General features: G+C 41.1%; 1 long non-coding RNA gene across 2 annotated transcripts in view; it reads left to right on the plus strand.

Annotated features, from left to right (window-relative positions):
- LOC150067468 (uncharacterized) overlaps positions 1-16,128 on the plus strand; it is a 117,385-nt gene that overhangs the window by 7,746 nt on the left and 93,511 nt on the right. For both annotated transcript variants that reach the window (XR_016534622.1, XR_016534623.1), the window contains exon 2: positions 9,244-9,407. This is a non-coding gene — a long non-coding RNA (uncharacterized LOC150067468). The remainder of the gene's footprint in view (positions 1-9,243; positions 9,408-16,128) is intronic.

The raw sequence follows: 16,128 nt of genomic DNA on the forward strand, positions 1-16,128 counted from the left end.
ACTTTACTTCAACTGGATGCTGGAAAATCCCTTTGCCTGGAGGGGGTAACTTGTCCACTTCAAAGCCTTGGAGAAACTTGACTCTATCCTCAGGATTTAATACTGGCTGGTCCCCAAGCCTGCCGGGAATTCTCCTATCTCAATCATTTTGCACTCACTCTTTCCTCTGCTTAGAATGGCATCTCCTCCCCCTCTTCTTCCCTTTGCCTTCAGGTTGTCCTCCCCTGGGTCACCTTTTAGAAAGTCCCTCCCTGTGTTTGCTATCTAATGCCCTCATCATTTCCTTTTTGAACCTTCACTGAAGAATAAATCTGTGATTCTTTGTGTTACTGAGATGGAAGCACTTGGAGTAGAGAATCAGATTTAGGAATCGATTTGTTAACCAAAGCCACAACTGAACTGATGAGCCCTTTAAAGAAAACACACATGAGAAACAATGATTATGAGTTCAAGGTAGTGGAAGACTCTTCTGACTTCAAAGCTACATATTTGTGGTTGTCTTTAAAAATGTGTTTATATTAATTATATAAAGTAAGAGGTTTCACACATGTATATGCCAGTCTCACTAGATACCTTGAACTGGCCTAGAGTTTCAAATACTCCTTCCTCTGCCTCTGAACTTCTGGAATTAAGGTGTGGATGAACACACTTGGCTGGATTTTTGTGTGTGTGTGTGTGGGTTAGGGGCTTGAATTAGGCCTGGGTGCTGTCCCTGAGCTCTTCAGCTCAAGGCTACCTCCCTAACCTTGAGCCAAGCCCCACTTCCCATTTTCTAGAGGTTAATTGGAGATAAGAGTCTCAGGTCCCTTTGTGCTATAGCTGGCTTTGAACCTTGATCCTCAGATCTCAGCCTCCTGTTTAGATAGGATTACAGACATGAGCAACGAGCAACGGTGCTCAAGCTCCACCACTGGATTCTTAGCTATGAATAGTAGACAAAATTAAGAGGCCCTGGAGGGAATCAGGATATGTATATACACAGATGGTGAGAACAGATCTCCTAGGATCCCAAGAGAGCAAAGAAAGTTCCTGGTACTGGTGCTGCCACCTGGAGGCTTAGTGATAGAAGAAAATAAATGACGCACGAATAATAGATATATTTAGAAATCTCCATCCTATAAAGATGCACAAGGCTCATAGGAAAAAAAAATGTAGTTGTAATTTGCCACTTAAATTGTATGGAATTTAATAGACATAGCATAACAAAAATAATCCTAGTATAATAACAGCATTTTTTTTTGTTGTTGTTGGTTGTGGGGCTTGAACTCAGGGCCTGGGTGCTGTTCCTGAGCCTATTTGTGTTCAAGGCTAGTGCCCTACCACTTGAGCCACAATACTACTTCTGGCAGTTTCTGTTTATGTAGTACTGAGGAACTGAATCCATGGCTTCATGCATGCCAAGTAAGCACTCTCCACTAAGCCTCTTGAGTAGCTAGGGTTACAGGTGTGAGCCACCAGCTACCCTACCTGGAGGAATAACTCTTAAGTAACTTTCCTCCCCCTTAACATTCAAAGAAATCCTGAGCTACTGAACAGTTTATATTTGGTCCCCACCAAACCCCACTACTGCCTGCTAGCACTTCACATTCAGACATTTCTTTTTCACTCTTTGCAACTTAATTCCACCTCCAGGCCAACTCTTGCTCAATCTTATTTAATGTAAACCTTAGTCTCCAAAGCCTGATGTTGAGGAAAATTGATTACCACATGTCAACTTCATTTATCATGTTGCATTTCCACTCTGCCAAGTTCGCTTGCAGTTTATCATATCACCACTGGACTTTCTCTTTTCTCTGTTGAGAGTCACACAGAGATAGGTGGCCCCAGGCACTGCCCAGAGTGCTCACGTGGGTCTCTGCTAACTAGATGACCAGTGTCTCCTCCACATGGTGCTTTGAGGTCTGGGTGCTGACTACTCATTTTGTGTGTTGTATAATTTAGTGTTATATATTTTTTAATATTGCAAACTGGGTGCCAGTAGCTCACCGCATATAATTATAGCTACTCAGGAAGCTATGATCTGGTTCAAAGCCATCCTGGGCAGAAAAGTCTGAAACTCTAATTATCCACCAAAAAAATAAAACACCCAGAAGTGTAACTGTGGCTCAAATGGTAAAGTGCCATCTTGAGCATTAACAGATAAGGGGCATATCCAGACTTCATTCAAGCCTCAGGACCAGCACACACACACACACACACACAGTGTTTGTTTGTTTGTTTGTTTGTTTTTTCCTGTTGAGATTTCCCCCATGTTGAAACTTCCCAAAGCTGCTACTACATCTCTTTGGGGATAACATCTCTTTGAAACAAAGTCACTAAATTATGCAGAAGTCTATTCTTCTTTCTTTGTTGGTGACAGCTATTTTCTGGTAATCTAGACTCAACTTCTTGCCAGGTTGTCTCTAGAGGCTGTTTAACATTTCTAACTATAGTCTAGGTCTTTGTTTTTTCCCCCCTTTGTTTGAAGACCTAAGGGGGTTCCCAGTTCCAAGCTGGTCCCTGATAAATCCACTCATTAATATCTCTGGTATATCCTAAGACTAATCCTACTGGGTACTACTGGTAGCTACTGTTATCAAACCCATTTTTCAGATGAAGGAACTAAAGCAGAGGGATTTTAATTGCATAACATTCCATAATCATATGCAGTATACATGCTAGTGTCTACAAATGGTGAAATACCATCCGAATATTTTTTTGCCAGTCCTGGAGCTTGAACTCAGGGCCTGGGCACTGTCCCTGGGCTTTCTCAAGGCTGGTACTCTACCACTTGAACCACAGCACCACTTCTGGTTTTCTTTTTCTGTGTGTGTGTGTGTGTGTGTGTGTGTGGTATTGAGGAATTGAATCCAGGGCTTCGTGCATGCTGGGGCAAGCACTCTCCCACTAGGCCATGCTCCTAGCCCCTGAAAAATAATTTTAACTTGACAAAAACCATGAAAGTTGCTGGGCACTGGTGACTCACAACTGTAATCCTAGTTACTCAGGAGGCTAGGATCTGAGGATTGCAGTTCAAAGTCAGGCCAGGCAGAAAAAGTCCTTGAAATTCTTATCCCCAATTACCCATCAGGAAATTGAAAGTGGCATTGTGGCTCAAAGTGTTAGGACACTAGGATACTAGTCTTGAGTGAAAAAGCTCAGAGACAGCAGCCAGGACCTGAGTTCAAGCCCTAACATGGACAACAATAACAACAAAACCCTAAACAAACATGAAAGTTGCTGTTATGGGACCATGACCAAAGAGGCAATCTGTGGGGCTGGAAGCATTTGTTAATGGATCTGGTGGTACACAGATGCCGTTGTTGATTTTGTGCCTACTATGTTGCTAAAAAAGCATTTACCAGATCCAAATAATTTTTGGTAGAGTCTTTATTTAGAGTCTTATAATTAGCATAGAGCCATATTGTCTGCAAGTAAGGATAATCTGACTTATTTTCTTTTTCTATTTATGTGTTCTTGACTTCTTTCTCTTGCCTTATTGCTTTGGCTAGTATTTCGAGCACTATATTGGGTAAGAGTGGGGAGAATGGGGCCGGGAGTTTGGCCTAGTGGTTAAAGTGCTTGCCTAGCATGCACGAAGACCCGGGTTTGATTCCTTGGTACCACATACATAGAAAAAAGCCGGAAGTGGTGCTGAGGCTCAAGTGGTAGAGCTCTAGCCTTGAGAAAGTCCAAGGACAGTGCTCAGGCCCTGACCTCAAGCCCAGGACTGGCAAAAAAAAAAAAAAGAGTGGGAGAATGGACACATTGTATTGTTTCTAATTCTATAGGAAATAGTTTCAGTTTTCCCCCGTTTAATATCACCTTGGCTATATCTTTGTCATCTATGTTCTTTATTATGTCACATTGAGAGGATAAAGGTATCCTTGTGATTGTAGTGTATACATCTGTTTTTACCTCTGGAAAGACTTAGAATTAAATATCAAGTGATCAAATACATAGTACTAAGACTTTTGTATTTGGGACTCACTATGCATATTTTGTCTTTGCAGTATTGATAATGTCTAAAATAATTGGATGCAATATGTGGTGGACAAATAGTGTAGGTGAGTTCAGATTTGTAGTTTCATTTTGTTTTGTTTTTGTTTGGTCATGGGGCTTAAACTCTGGGCCTGGGCGATGTCCCTGAGCTTTTCTTTTCAAGGCTACCGCCCTACCTCTGGAACCACAGTGCCACTTCTGGTGGTTAACTGGAGATAAGAGTCTCCAAGAGCTTTGGCCTTGAACACAGAGAAGCTTAGAGACAGAGCCTGGGCCATGAATGAGTTCAAGCCCCAGAATTGGCAAAATAAATAATAAGAAGAAAGAGGTTTTTTATGGTTTGTAAGCCAAAATATTGGAATACATAAAAGATTCATTGCCTTTGTTAACTTAATTTAGTTTGTAAGTACTTGGGAATATTTTGCTCATCAGTGTAGGTGATTAGCTTGCTTAAAAGAAGAAAATTGAAAATGTTCAATTTATGAATGCAGTTGAAAGTGTTTTAAAGGAAATTTAATTAAACTAACTTTGTAAGCAGAATTGATTGAAGGAAGTTTAGTTTTGTTCGGCTTGAGAATATTAACCCAAGTTCTCTTATTAAGATGTACTACAATTGTCAATAGAATAATAAGATTTGTATGTTGAACTTAAAAGGCTTAAGGGAAACTAAGCTTTAATTCTTACCATTTCAATACATTGAATATGAGTTTAAAAATAATCTTTTCTGAACATATCACCAACCTCGCCTTTCTCCATGAACAAAAATACTCACAAGTCTTTAAATTTTTTTTTCTCCTTTAGAACATTTACTATTTGTAAGATGGGAAACTGGAGAAAATATCCCTAACTATAAAGACAGGCAACTGGGCAAGGTGCTTCATGCCTGTAATCCTATCTACTCAGGAGACCGAGGTCTGAAGATCAAGGTTCAAAGCCAGCCCTGGCACAGGACCTGAGACTCTTACCTCCAATTAACCTCTAGGAAACAGAAAGTGGGGCTTGGCTCAAGGATAGGGCAGTAGCCTTGATCTAAAGACCTCAGGGACAATGCCCAGGCTGAATTCAAGCCCTATGACCCACAAAAAAGGAAGAAATAAATAAATAAATAAATAAATAAATAAATAAATAAATAAATAAATACTGGTGGCTCATGCCTGTACTCCTAGCTGTTCATGAGGCAGAGATCTAAGAATCATGGTTTGAAGCCAGCTGAAGCAGGAAAGTATATGAGACTCTTTGTCTCTCAAAAAAGTTGGTGGTGGCTTAAGTGTTAATATGCTAGTCTTGAGCAAGAAATCTCAGAGACTGTGAGGAACCCATGAGTGAGAAAAAAAAAAAAAAGAAAAAGAAAAAATAAGAAAAAACAAACAAAACAACAACAAAAAAGGAAATGCAGAAATTCGTAGGGTATAGTACTGGAGTGTAGGATTGCAAATCAACCTTGATCAGCTTTTCCTCAGGGGTCATTCCTGTGTAAGGAACATCACACACACACACACACACACACACACACACACACACACACACACGCTGAAGGCTCCCTTAAATAATGTGAAAGTATTATTTCCTACAGTTTTCCGTTTAAATGTGATTTGTTTCATCCAACATGTGAATTAAATAGGCTTTAGGAACTAGCCTAGAAACTAACCATTGTCAAAATGGTCCCTATTGAACTGAAATTCCATTTGAGAACCTTTGTGGATTTGAAATCAGATATTGACTTTCACAAATGAGAGATAAAAAACTACAAGAACAAGCAAGAACAGTTTTGTGAATAACTGCAGAGGACGTTCTCAGAAAGACAATACTTCCTATGAGGTCTCTTCCAGTGTGTCATGGTTGCCATGGTTTGAGTAAATGTAAGGCTGGTGTGTTAAAAGCTTGGTCACCATCCTTTAAGCACTATTGAAAGGTGGTAGAATTTTTTTTTTGGGGGGGAGGTTGAATTAGGAGTCTCTTTTTTATTTTTGGCCAGTTCTGGGGCTTGAACTCAGGGCCTAAGCACTGTCCTTGGGCTTTCTCAAGGCTAGAGCTCTACTACTTGAGCCACAGCACCACTTCCGGTTTTTTCAAGGTGGGACTTTACCTTGGTGGTGGAATTTCTAAGAAGTGGGGTGAATGTAAGGAAGTTAGGACACTGAGGGCATGCCTTTGAAGGGGATATTGAAACCCCAGCCCCATCCTCCCTTTGCTTCCTTCCAACAGGATAATTCTAGGGCTTTTCTTGTTGATATGTTCAGAGCCACTGTGTTGTCACAGTCCGAAGAAACAGTACCAGGTGATAGTGGACTCAAATGTTGAGTCAAAATAAATCTTTTCCTTCGGTGATTATCTCAGGCATTGTGGCACACTAACACAAAGCTGACTAATACAATATGCAAATAGATGTATGAGTCCCCCTTTCTTTGCACCTTTTATTTTTTATTTATTTTTGCCAGTCCTGGGCTTGAGCTCAGGGCCTGAGCACTGTCCTTGAACTTTCTCTAGGCTAGAGCTCTACCACTTGAGCCACGGCACCACTTCTGGCTTTTTTCTATGTATGTAGTACTGAGGAATTGAACCCAGGTCTTCGTGCATGCTAGGCAAGCACTCTATCACTAGGCTAAACACCTAGCCCTCTTTGTACCTTTTAAACTACCACCAATTTAAAGGTAATTAATGAGTGTGACAAGGTGAGATTATAAGATATTGGCTAAAGCTTTTTTTCTGCTTTTCCTAGCAAAAATGAAATTTCTCCAAAGGTCATGTTGCTATCTTAATGATGCTGAGGGTCAAATCCAGGGCCTCAGAGAGGTGAGGCAGCTACTCTACCACTGAGCTACATCCTCAGCTTGCTCTCAAGGGTTATTCAGAACATCTTTTCAGGTTGTTTATTTCTGCATCAGACCATCACTTGAGAACAGGTTGTTCTGAAACCTTAGGTACAGAAATGTGGCCATGCACCAACTTCACTGATTTTCAGGTCAACAGTTCTTTCCATTTCCATCTGCAACTTGGCTTTTATAGTGTGTACATCAATTTTAGCATATCTTCTCCAGAAAAGCAAGCTAGGAATATCTTTATTGATAAAATGTGCTTGCTTTCTGAACACTGCTTACTTCCTCTGTATGTTTTCCTCAGACTGTCTCAGCAGGCAATCTCTGTTGGTTAGCCTTTCTCTACTGGTATTTTAATCTGCAAAGTGCTACCTTAAAGATACTCTCTTGTTCAAATGACCTTAAAAATGTAATAGCTGCTCCTTCATCTTCTTTGAACATCTTGCATTAAGTATATGACAAGGTAATTCCAGAATCCCTTGTTTGCCTTGTGGTTTCTCTTTGGTTGAAGAAAAATGAAGAGAGTGGTCTCTTATCTTCCTGTTTACAGTCACACAAATTACTTACTGAAATTAGCCTGCATGCTAATTACTTATTGAAAACAGAATTGGATATTCGTGGTGTAAATGGAATGAAATTTAACAGCTACATCATTTAGGAGTTTGCTTCTTAAGTGTTACAAATGCTAAAACAGCAAACACTTCTATACGGATGAAAATTACAATAAAAATTCTATGAAGGTTAGAATTATGATATAATCTAATCTGTTATTCTTCCTTATATTATTTAAACTTTTATAAATCTGGATTCAAAAATGGGTACGATATTCTTCCTAAAGTTCTCTAGTTAGGAAATGGTCTCAGGGGCCAGGAATTTGGCCTAATGGTAGAGTGCTTACTAGCATGCATGAAGGCCTGGGTTCGATTTCTCGGTACTACATACATAGACAAAAGCCAGAAGTGGTGCTGTGGCTCAAGTGGTGGAGTTCTAGCCTTGAGAAAGCCCCAGGACAGCGCTCAGGCCCTGAGCTTAAAGCTCAGGACTGGCAAAAAAAAAATGTTCATATCCAGGAAGTGGTCTCATAGTGGGAGAGTGCTAGCCTTGAGTAAGAGAGCTCAGGGACAGCACCCAGGCCCTGAGTTTAAGCCCCACAACCCACAGCAACAACAGCATCGCCACCAATAATAATATATACTAGTATACACATTAAGACAATGTTAACTAGGAACATTTTGTTGTTGTTGTTCTTGTTCTTTGTCATGAGGCTTGAACTCAGGGCCTGGCCGCTGTCCCTGAGCTCTTTTACTCAAGGCTAGCTCTCTACCACTTTGGCCACAGTACCATTTCCGGTTTTCTAATGTTTTACTGGAGATAAGAGTCTCATGGACTTTCCTGTCCAGGCTAGCTTGAAACCACAATCCTCAGCTCTTAGTCCCTGAGTCCCTTCTGAGCCACTGTCACCTGGCATAGTAATTTCCTTTCCTGTTTTTTCCTTTCTTTTCCCTTTCCCTTTCCCTTTCCCCTTTCCTTTCCCTTCCTTCCTTCCTTCCTTCCTTCCTTCCTTCCTTCCTTCCTTCCTTCCTCCTTCCCTCCCTCCCTCACCCCTCCCTCCTTCCCTCTCCCCCTCTCTTTCTTTCTCTCTCCTTCTCTTTCTCTCTCTTCTTTCTTTCTTTCTTTCTTTCTTTCTTTCTTTCTTTCTTTCTTTCTTTCTTTCTCTCTTTCTCTCTTTGTCTCTCTCTTTGTTTCTTTCTCTCTCTCTCTTTCCTTCCATTTCTGGGGCTTGAACTCAGAGTCTGGGCACTATCCCTGAGATTCTTTTGCTCAAGGCTAGCATTCTACCACTTGAGGCACAGTGCCACTTCTGTTTTTTTTTTTTTTTTTTTGTCTGTGTGGATGCCAGTAGCTCATATTCCAATTCTATCTGCCCAGGAAGCTGAGATCCTGAGGATGAGGGTTTGGAAGCAAACTGGGGAGAGAAAGTCTGAGAGACTCCATTCTCAAAATGACCATCAAAAAGTAGACTTGGAGACATGACTCAAGTGTTAGAATACAAGAAGAACAAGTACAAAGCCCTGAGTTTGAACCTTAGTATGGACAGAAGCAACAAAGAAGAAAAAAAAGAAAAAACAGAGGCACAGGCCTTCAGGGAGACCAAGGCAGCTACAATAGAAAAGCCAATGGTAATAGGTAGGCAGGATTTATTTTCCAAATTAACAAAGGCTTGACAGTTATCATTAGCAGAGGATTTGAAACTCTCTTTTAGCAGTTATGGGAAGCTTAGATTGGACCCATCTTTCACAAAAAGTCTGCTAAATATCACCCCATTGTGAAGTGTTTTCCCTGTGTATGTGGTTCAGGTGTTTGTGAGTTTGCTAAGCCCTGATAACTGGAAGTCATCTTTGGACCTGGCTCCCTGGTCTAAGTGAAATTTCCCCTTTGCCTCTAGGTACCATATGTCTATTGACATTGTCTACACATCTGCTTGGAGAAGACCTCAGCTTGGGAGCATCCCGAACCCTGACAGGGAATACTTTAAAGTTTTGTCTGCAGGCACTTCCTCTAATTTCAATCCCTGGCTGCCTGAGTCATGTTTACCAAGGATTCGAGGAGGTGGGTATACTTATTTTACTTCCTCTCTCTCTCTCTTTATATATATATATATATATATATATATATATAATTTTTGTTTTTTTTAATTCAACTTGTTCTACTAATTGAGCCACGGCACCACTTCCAGCTTTTTCTTGTATGTAGTACCAAGGAATCAAACCCATTGCATGTCAGGCAAGCACTCTACCACTAGGCCAAACTCCTGGACCTATTATTCATGTTTCTAAAATTTCTTTTTAAAATTATCTTTATGTAACTGTAAACACTATTATTTGTTATATTTATATTCCTTCATTTCTCCCACCCCCTTTTTTTTTGGTGCTAAGTACTAGAGCTTGAACCCCGGACCTCAAACTCTTAGTTGGCTTTTTAGCTCAAACTGGTGGTTTACCACTTGAACCAACCCTCCATTTCTATCTTTTTGGTGATGAGAGTCTTAGTGATTAGTCTGCCTGAGTGGACTTTGAGCCATGATGCTCAGATCTCAACTTCCTGAGTGGCTAGGATTACTATCAAGAAGCCATTGGTACCCGGCTCTGTACTCTTATTTTCTTTATTTCTCCAACACTTATTTTTTTTGTCTCTCTGTGTTAAAAATTGTGCAAGCAGCTAACAGTATAAGAAAGCATAAAATATTTGTCTTTTTTCTTTTCTTGCCAGTCCTGGGGCTTGACCTCAGGGCCTGGACACTGTCCTTGAGCTTTTTTTGCTCAAGGCTAGGGCTCTATCACTTGAGCCAAAGCACCGGCTTTTTCTGTGTATGTGGTGCGGAGGAATGGAACCTAGGGCTTCCTGAATCCTAGGCTGGCACTGTACCACTAGGCTACACTTCTGGGCTCCTTAGTAGATTATTGGAGATAAAAGTCTCATAGACTTTCCTGCCAGGCCTGGCTTTGAACTGTGATCCATAGATCTCAGCCTCCTGAGTAGTTAGGGTTACAGGCATGAGCCACAGGTACTTAGCATTATCCTGAATTTTGTGTGTATCATTCCCTAACTTTTCTTTAAGATCTTACTATGTATCAGTTTCTAATCAAAATATTGATACTTCTTTTGTATTTTATGCAGAATGGGGTGGTGAAGAGCCAGGGCAGTACATGAAGGGAACCCCTGCCTTTTGTTCTCTTTGAATAGTCTTGACACAGAATCTCTAAACCAGATACTTTGGTACCTAATTCATAGCTGTGTCCACTCGTTCCCAATGACATAGTCCATCTAGTTCAAAGTAGCTGAGCTGGATGTTTTCTAAAATGCTTTGAGGGGGTTGGGGATTTAGCTCGGTGGAAGAGCACTTGCCTGGCAAGTGGAAGGCCCTGAGTCCAGTCCTCAGCTCTGGAAAAACATGCTTTAGGTAGGACTTTTGCATGTAGTTTTATACCAACCACTAGCTAAAAGATGATTAAGAATCTGCAGAAAAGAATGAAAAAAACTACACATATAAGTATATCTATTTTTGTTTACCCTTAAGAGATTAAAAAAAAATCTCAGCTGGGCAATCATGCCTGTAATCCTAGCAACTAAGGAAGCTGAGATCTGAGGATCACAGTTTAAAGACAGCCAGGGCAAGAAAGTCCATGTGACTCATCTCAAAGTAGCCACCAAAAAGTCAGAAGTAGAGGTGTGATTCAAGTAGTAGACTACTAGCCTTGATTCAGAGAGCTCAGGGTCAGTACACAAGCCCTGAGTTCAAGCCCCAGGACCCTCGCTCCACCACACACATCTCCCTGAAATTCATGCAGAAGCTGCCGCCTCTAAACATCTGTGTATTGTCCAGTCTACCACACTGAGCAGTGGGGATTGTACTGGTCTTATTTGTTCTTGTGTCCCACTGGCTAACACAACATTTGGCCTTAAAAGTATTTGATAAAAATATGTCTAAGGAATAAACAAACCAAATTGGAATCAGAATACAAAACATAGAGTGAGCATGGTTAAACAAGTAACCACAAGCTGTACTCAAGCAGAAGCCATGATAAAATAATACTGAATGGCAAAAAATCCTGGATAGATTGAAGCTTCCTTCTGTATTGGAGTCCATGAACAGGATTATTTTCCCCTCCTTCTCTCAGGGCTTCACGGCCAGAACTTATCAAGCTGGTAATGACGATTTCTGTTTTGCTTCTAGCCCTAGAAGGGCAGCAGCATGTAATAGCCTAATAAAGGTCTGCAGCCTGGCTGAGTGAGTACGGTCCCAAGAGGACCCTGCCATGAGTTCTCTCTTGGCAAACCTTCCTCCCCGCAATACTCAAACTGCCCAGCAGGTGTCAGGAGTGCTCTCTGCTATGAACCTGCCCAATGGGTTTTGGTTGTGGGTTTTTCACAGCGCATGGAGACACACTTCATGTTCTCCATCATCTACCATGACCAAGGACAGTTATAATAGATACTCACGTATCTATCCACCTGTGCAGTAAAGATTTGTTATGTGTGGACTGCACTTGGCACTGGGACTACAATGGAGAGAAAAACAGTCACAGTCCCTGTTCTCTAAGAAAATTACACTCTGTGTGTGTGAGTGTGCGTGTGCAAGTGTGTGTGTGTGTGTGTGTGTGTGTGTGTGTGTGTGTGTGTGTGTGTAGGAGAGGGGTGGGAGGTGTCAGTTAAACTTATGGGGAATTTCCAAAAATTATAAGTTTGGATAATTGGGCAAAGTACACTAAAGGTATGAATAAAGAGGTGGAGCCAATGTAACCGAGGAAGCAGGGGAGTTTTCTAGGGAAGCACAGTTTCTAGAGAATTCTGAAGGATATTGGAGTCAAGTAGATCCAGAAACACAGGAAGAGCCTGAAATGTGGCTTTAGGGAATCTTTGTTCTTTTCCAAGAAAAGGTCCAGGAAAGGGGGACAGTCTCAATAGACACAGAGGTTCGGATCTCATCCTCCTTGTCTCCAGTCCTGGCTCTGCCACTTCCTACCTATTCCTGTGATTGCTCATCTGCATAGGAGGGTGTATGAAAGGTTTTGCTTCACAGGGCTATTTGGAGGACTGGGTGAGGTTGGTCATGTACACACTCGCATTGGATGAGCTCTCTGCACTTGTGCTAAGATATTAGCAATGCTCATGCACCTCAATTCCTTTCCAAATTCACAAACTCTGTCCCTGTGAATCAGAGCCCAGCTACCAAAATGGCATTCAGTCTGTTTCATTTTGGGTGCTTCAAAAACCAAAACTTTGACTTTGATTAAATAACAAGACTTTGTGTCTTGCTTAGAAGGTACATACACAATAAAACACCTGGTTTAAGTTTTACCCAACAACATGGAGTGGCAAGCTCTGAACTACACAATATTCATATAATTAAATGTGTTTTCCTCATCCCATAAGAGTTCACAGAGATTACATGGCCACTTTGATAAAAAAAAAACAATCCTTAAATCTTAAGAGAGCAAATTGTAGACTCATTTATATTGCCCACACATGATCTTTTTATATCCAATCACTTTTAATTGCAATCTTTTATTCTCACTGGACCATATAATTCCATTCTCAAGGCTACACACCATCTCCAACCAGGAACTTTCGTTTACTTTTTAATGAAGATCTTAATGGTTACATTTTGAGGGGTGCTTTGAAGTCTCTTTGCAACAATGGAAACAGTAAAAAAGAGATGTATAAAACATAATTAAATGGTCTCAGATATGGCCTTAAGATAACCAAATCTTAATGGTCTTAAGATATCCAATTTTTTTTAAGCTGGGCTCAGTGGCTTGTGCCTGTAGTCCTAGCTACTCAGGAGGCTGAGATCTGAGGATCGAGGTTCAAAGCCAGCCCGGTCATTAAAATGTCCATGAAACTCTTATTTTCAATTAACTACTAGAAAACTGGAAGTGGGTAGGGCAGAAGCCTTAGCTGAAGAGCTCTGTGACAATGCCCAGGTCCAGAGTTCAAATCCCATGATAGACAAAAAAAAGATATCCAAATTGTTTCCCCTTAAAAAGCCTGAAAAATAAAAAATAGTACTGTCAGGAAAAAAATCCTCCAAAAAGAAGCTAGCATTGTGTGTGTGTGTGTGTGTGTGTGTGTGTGTGTGTGTGTGTGTCCACCGTGCTTGAAATGAGGTACTGGGTGCTGTCCCTGAGATTTTTGCTCAAGGTTCTACCACTATTTGAGCTCCACTCCAGTTTTTTGGTGGTTAATTGGAGATAAGAATCTCATGGACTTTTCTTCTCTGACCAGCTTCGAACCAGAATCATCAGATCTCAGCCTCCTAAATGGCTGGAACTACAGCGTGAACCACCAGCACCTGGCTTCTAACATCTTTTAAGTTACAAATTATTTTTCCTGGAATTATACTCTAGAATATAAGTTATAAAGATGAAAGACTTCATACCTTCATCAGCCATCATAAAAACCACAGCCAATACTCCTATCTCAAAAGTCAAGCTAATAAAAAACAGCATAACACATTTATTTCAACTTGTATGCGATATGGGAGCTTTTAGAAAGGAAGACCCAGAGGCAGCTGTTTATATTCCTTTGGTTTGATGACAGTGGTGTAGAAATAGGATTGTGTCCAAAGGTAACGGTACCATAATACTGGGCTGAGTGGGGAACTGAACAAGGACTGTCTGTTCAGGTTCTTCCTGTTTTCTCAGGAGTGGTCATTGTTCCAGACGTGGCAGGACCCCTCTATTATGAGGGTCTGAGGTCAGAGTTCCTTTGTGCTCAGCTCTAATACAAGGTGGTGGTGAAAGGGCAGAGTGACCTTGCTTCTGTGGTTTTCTCCAGCTCCTTCAGTGCCTAGTGCTTTGGATAGAATATTTGGAGATTCAAGTACTCTCATCTGAGTCTTAGTATTGTAAGTTTTATTTTTCTAACTTGATCATGAGTCATTTCTTAGAACTGACTTTTATTTTCCAAAGTATGCTAGAACTTTCTTGTGGCTATTTTAAAATTCAATTCCATTTTTTTTTTGCCACTCCTGGGCTTGAGCTCAGGGCCTGAGCCCTGTCCTTGGACTTTCTCAAGGCTAGAGCTCTACCACTTGAGCCTCAGCACCACTTCCAGCTTTTTTCTATGCATGTGGTACTGAGAAATCGAACCTGGGTCTTCCTGCATGCTAGGCAAGCACTCTACCACTAGGCCAAACTCCTGGCCCCTCAATTCCAATTTTACTCCTATTTATGTAGATATCCACATATCTACATAACTAAATATACACAAAAGATACTGTAGGACATTGCTTATCACTCTGGGTTTGGGGATTAAGGAAGCTCTTGTTTTTATTGTTACACTTTTCCTATGTGTAGTTTTGGTTTTCTTTTAAGATGTGAATTGGGTTTTCTAAGTAGACATAGAAAATAGTTTTCAAGGGGCTGGGATCATGGCCTAGTGGGAGTGTGCTTGCCTAGCATGCACAAAGACCCAGGTTCGATTCCCCGGAACCACATACACAGGCAAAGCCAGAAGTGGTGCTGTAGCTCAAGTGTGAGAGTGCTAGCCTTGAGCAAAACAACAGTGCCCAAGCCCTGATTTCAAGCCCCAGGACTGGCAAAAAAAGACAAAAATAGTTTTTAAGTCTAATCAATTCCACTGAAATATAAATTTGCATATATGTTAGATTTTTTTCTTTGAAAATTCCTCTGTTGTCGTATGCTTTGTCAAGGCTTAATCTATAATACCTACAATTTTGCTTCACAGTTCCTAAGTCTTGTGCTTAGTTTGCTTCATTATGTCCCTTTTCCCTCCCTCCCTCCCTCCCTCCCTCCCTCCCTCCCTCCTTCTTTCTTTTTTTCTTTCTTTCTCTTTTCCTTTCTTTCTTTCTTTCTTTCTTTCTTTCTTTCTTTCTTTCTTTCTTCCTTTCTTTTCTTTTCTTTTCTTTTCTTTCTTTCTTTTCGTTTGGGTCATGGGACTTGAACTCTGGGCCTATGTTGTCCCTAAGCTCTTCAGCTCAATGCTACCGTCCTACCCCTTGATCCACAGCAGTTTCCTGATGGTTAATTGGCAATAAAAGTCTAATGGACTTTAGTGTCCAGGCTGGCTTTGAGCCTGGGGACCAGGGGTTAAAGGTCAGAGGTCAAAGGGCATAGCTCAAGGGTCAAAGGTTAAAGGTCAAGGGTCAGAGGCTGAAGTTTAAGGGTTGATGGCCAGAGGTCAAGGGCCAAAAGACCAGAGGTCACAGGCCAAAAGGTCAGAGGTCAAAGGGCAAGGACAAGAGTCCAAAAGTCAAGGGCCAAAGGTCAAGGGTCAAAGGTCACAGACCAAGGCTCATAGGTTAAAGGTAAAAGATCAAAGGTCCAGGGACACTGGTAGAAAGTTAAGGGCCAAAGGTCAGAGGTTGAGGGTCAAGCCTCAGGGGTCATGGTTAGAGGTCAAGGGTCAGGGGTTATCAACAGTCAAGGTTAGGGTAATGCTAGGGTTCAGGGTCAGAATCTCTCTCTCTCTCTCTCTCTCTCTCTCTCTCTCTCTCTCTCTCTGTCTCTCTCTCTTTCTCTGGAACAAGAAGAGTTTTTTTTTTTTCCCTAAATATCACCTGATAATTCTTTTTCTAAAACTCATGAACTTGAGATTAGGTAAAGATACCTGCACACCTGCCTATGGTTAGAAATCTGAATGCCAGTAGGTGGCGCTCTAAGAATGAGATTACTGTACTGTAAGAAAAGAAGTCAGGCATGAAAACAAAATTACAAAAGCTGCCTTTCTGTTTATTGCCTCTTTTTGGAGACATCAGCTTTGCTCTCCATCCCTACAGAGCCCCACTTCCCCTCACTCCAACCATACA

Source organism: Megascapheus bottae, chromosome 2 (genome assembly GCF_031878675.1).
Source record: "Megascapheus bottae isolate mThoBot1 chromosome 2, mThoBot2.hap1, whole genome shotgun sequence".
Classification (NCBI taxonomy): Eukaryota; Metazoa; Chordata; class Mammalia; order Rodentia; family Geomyidae; genus Megascapheus; species Megascapheus bottae.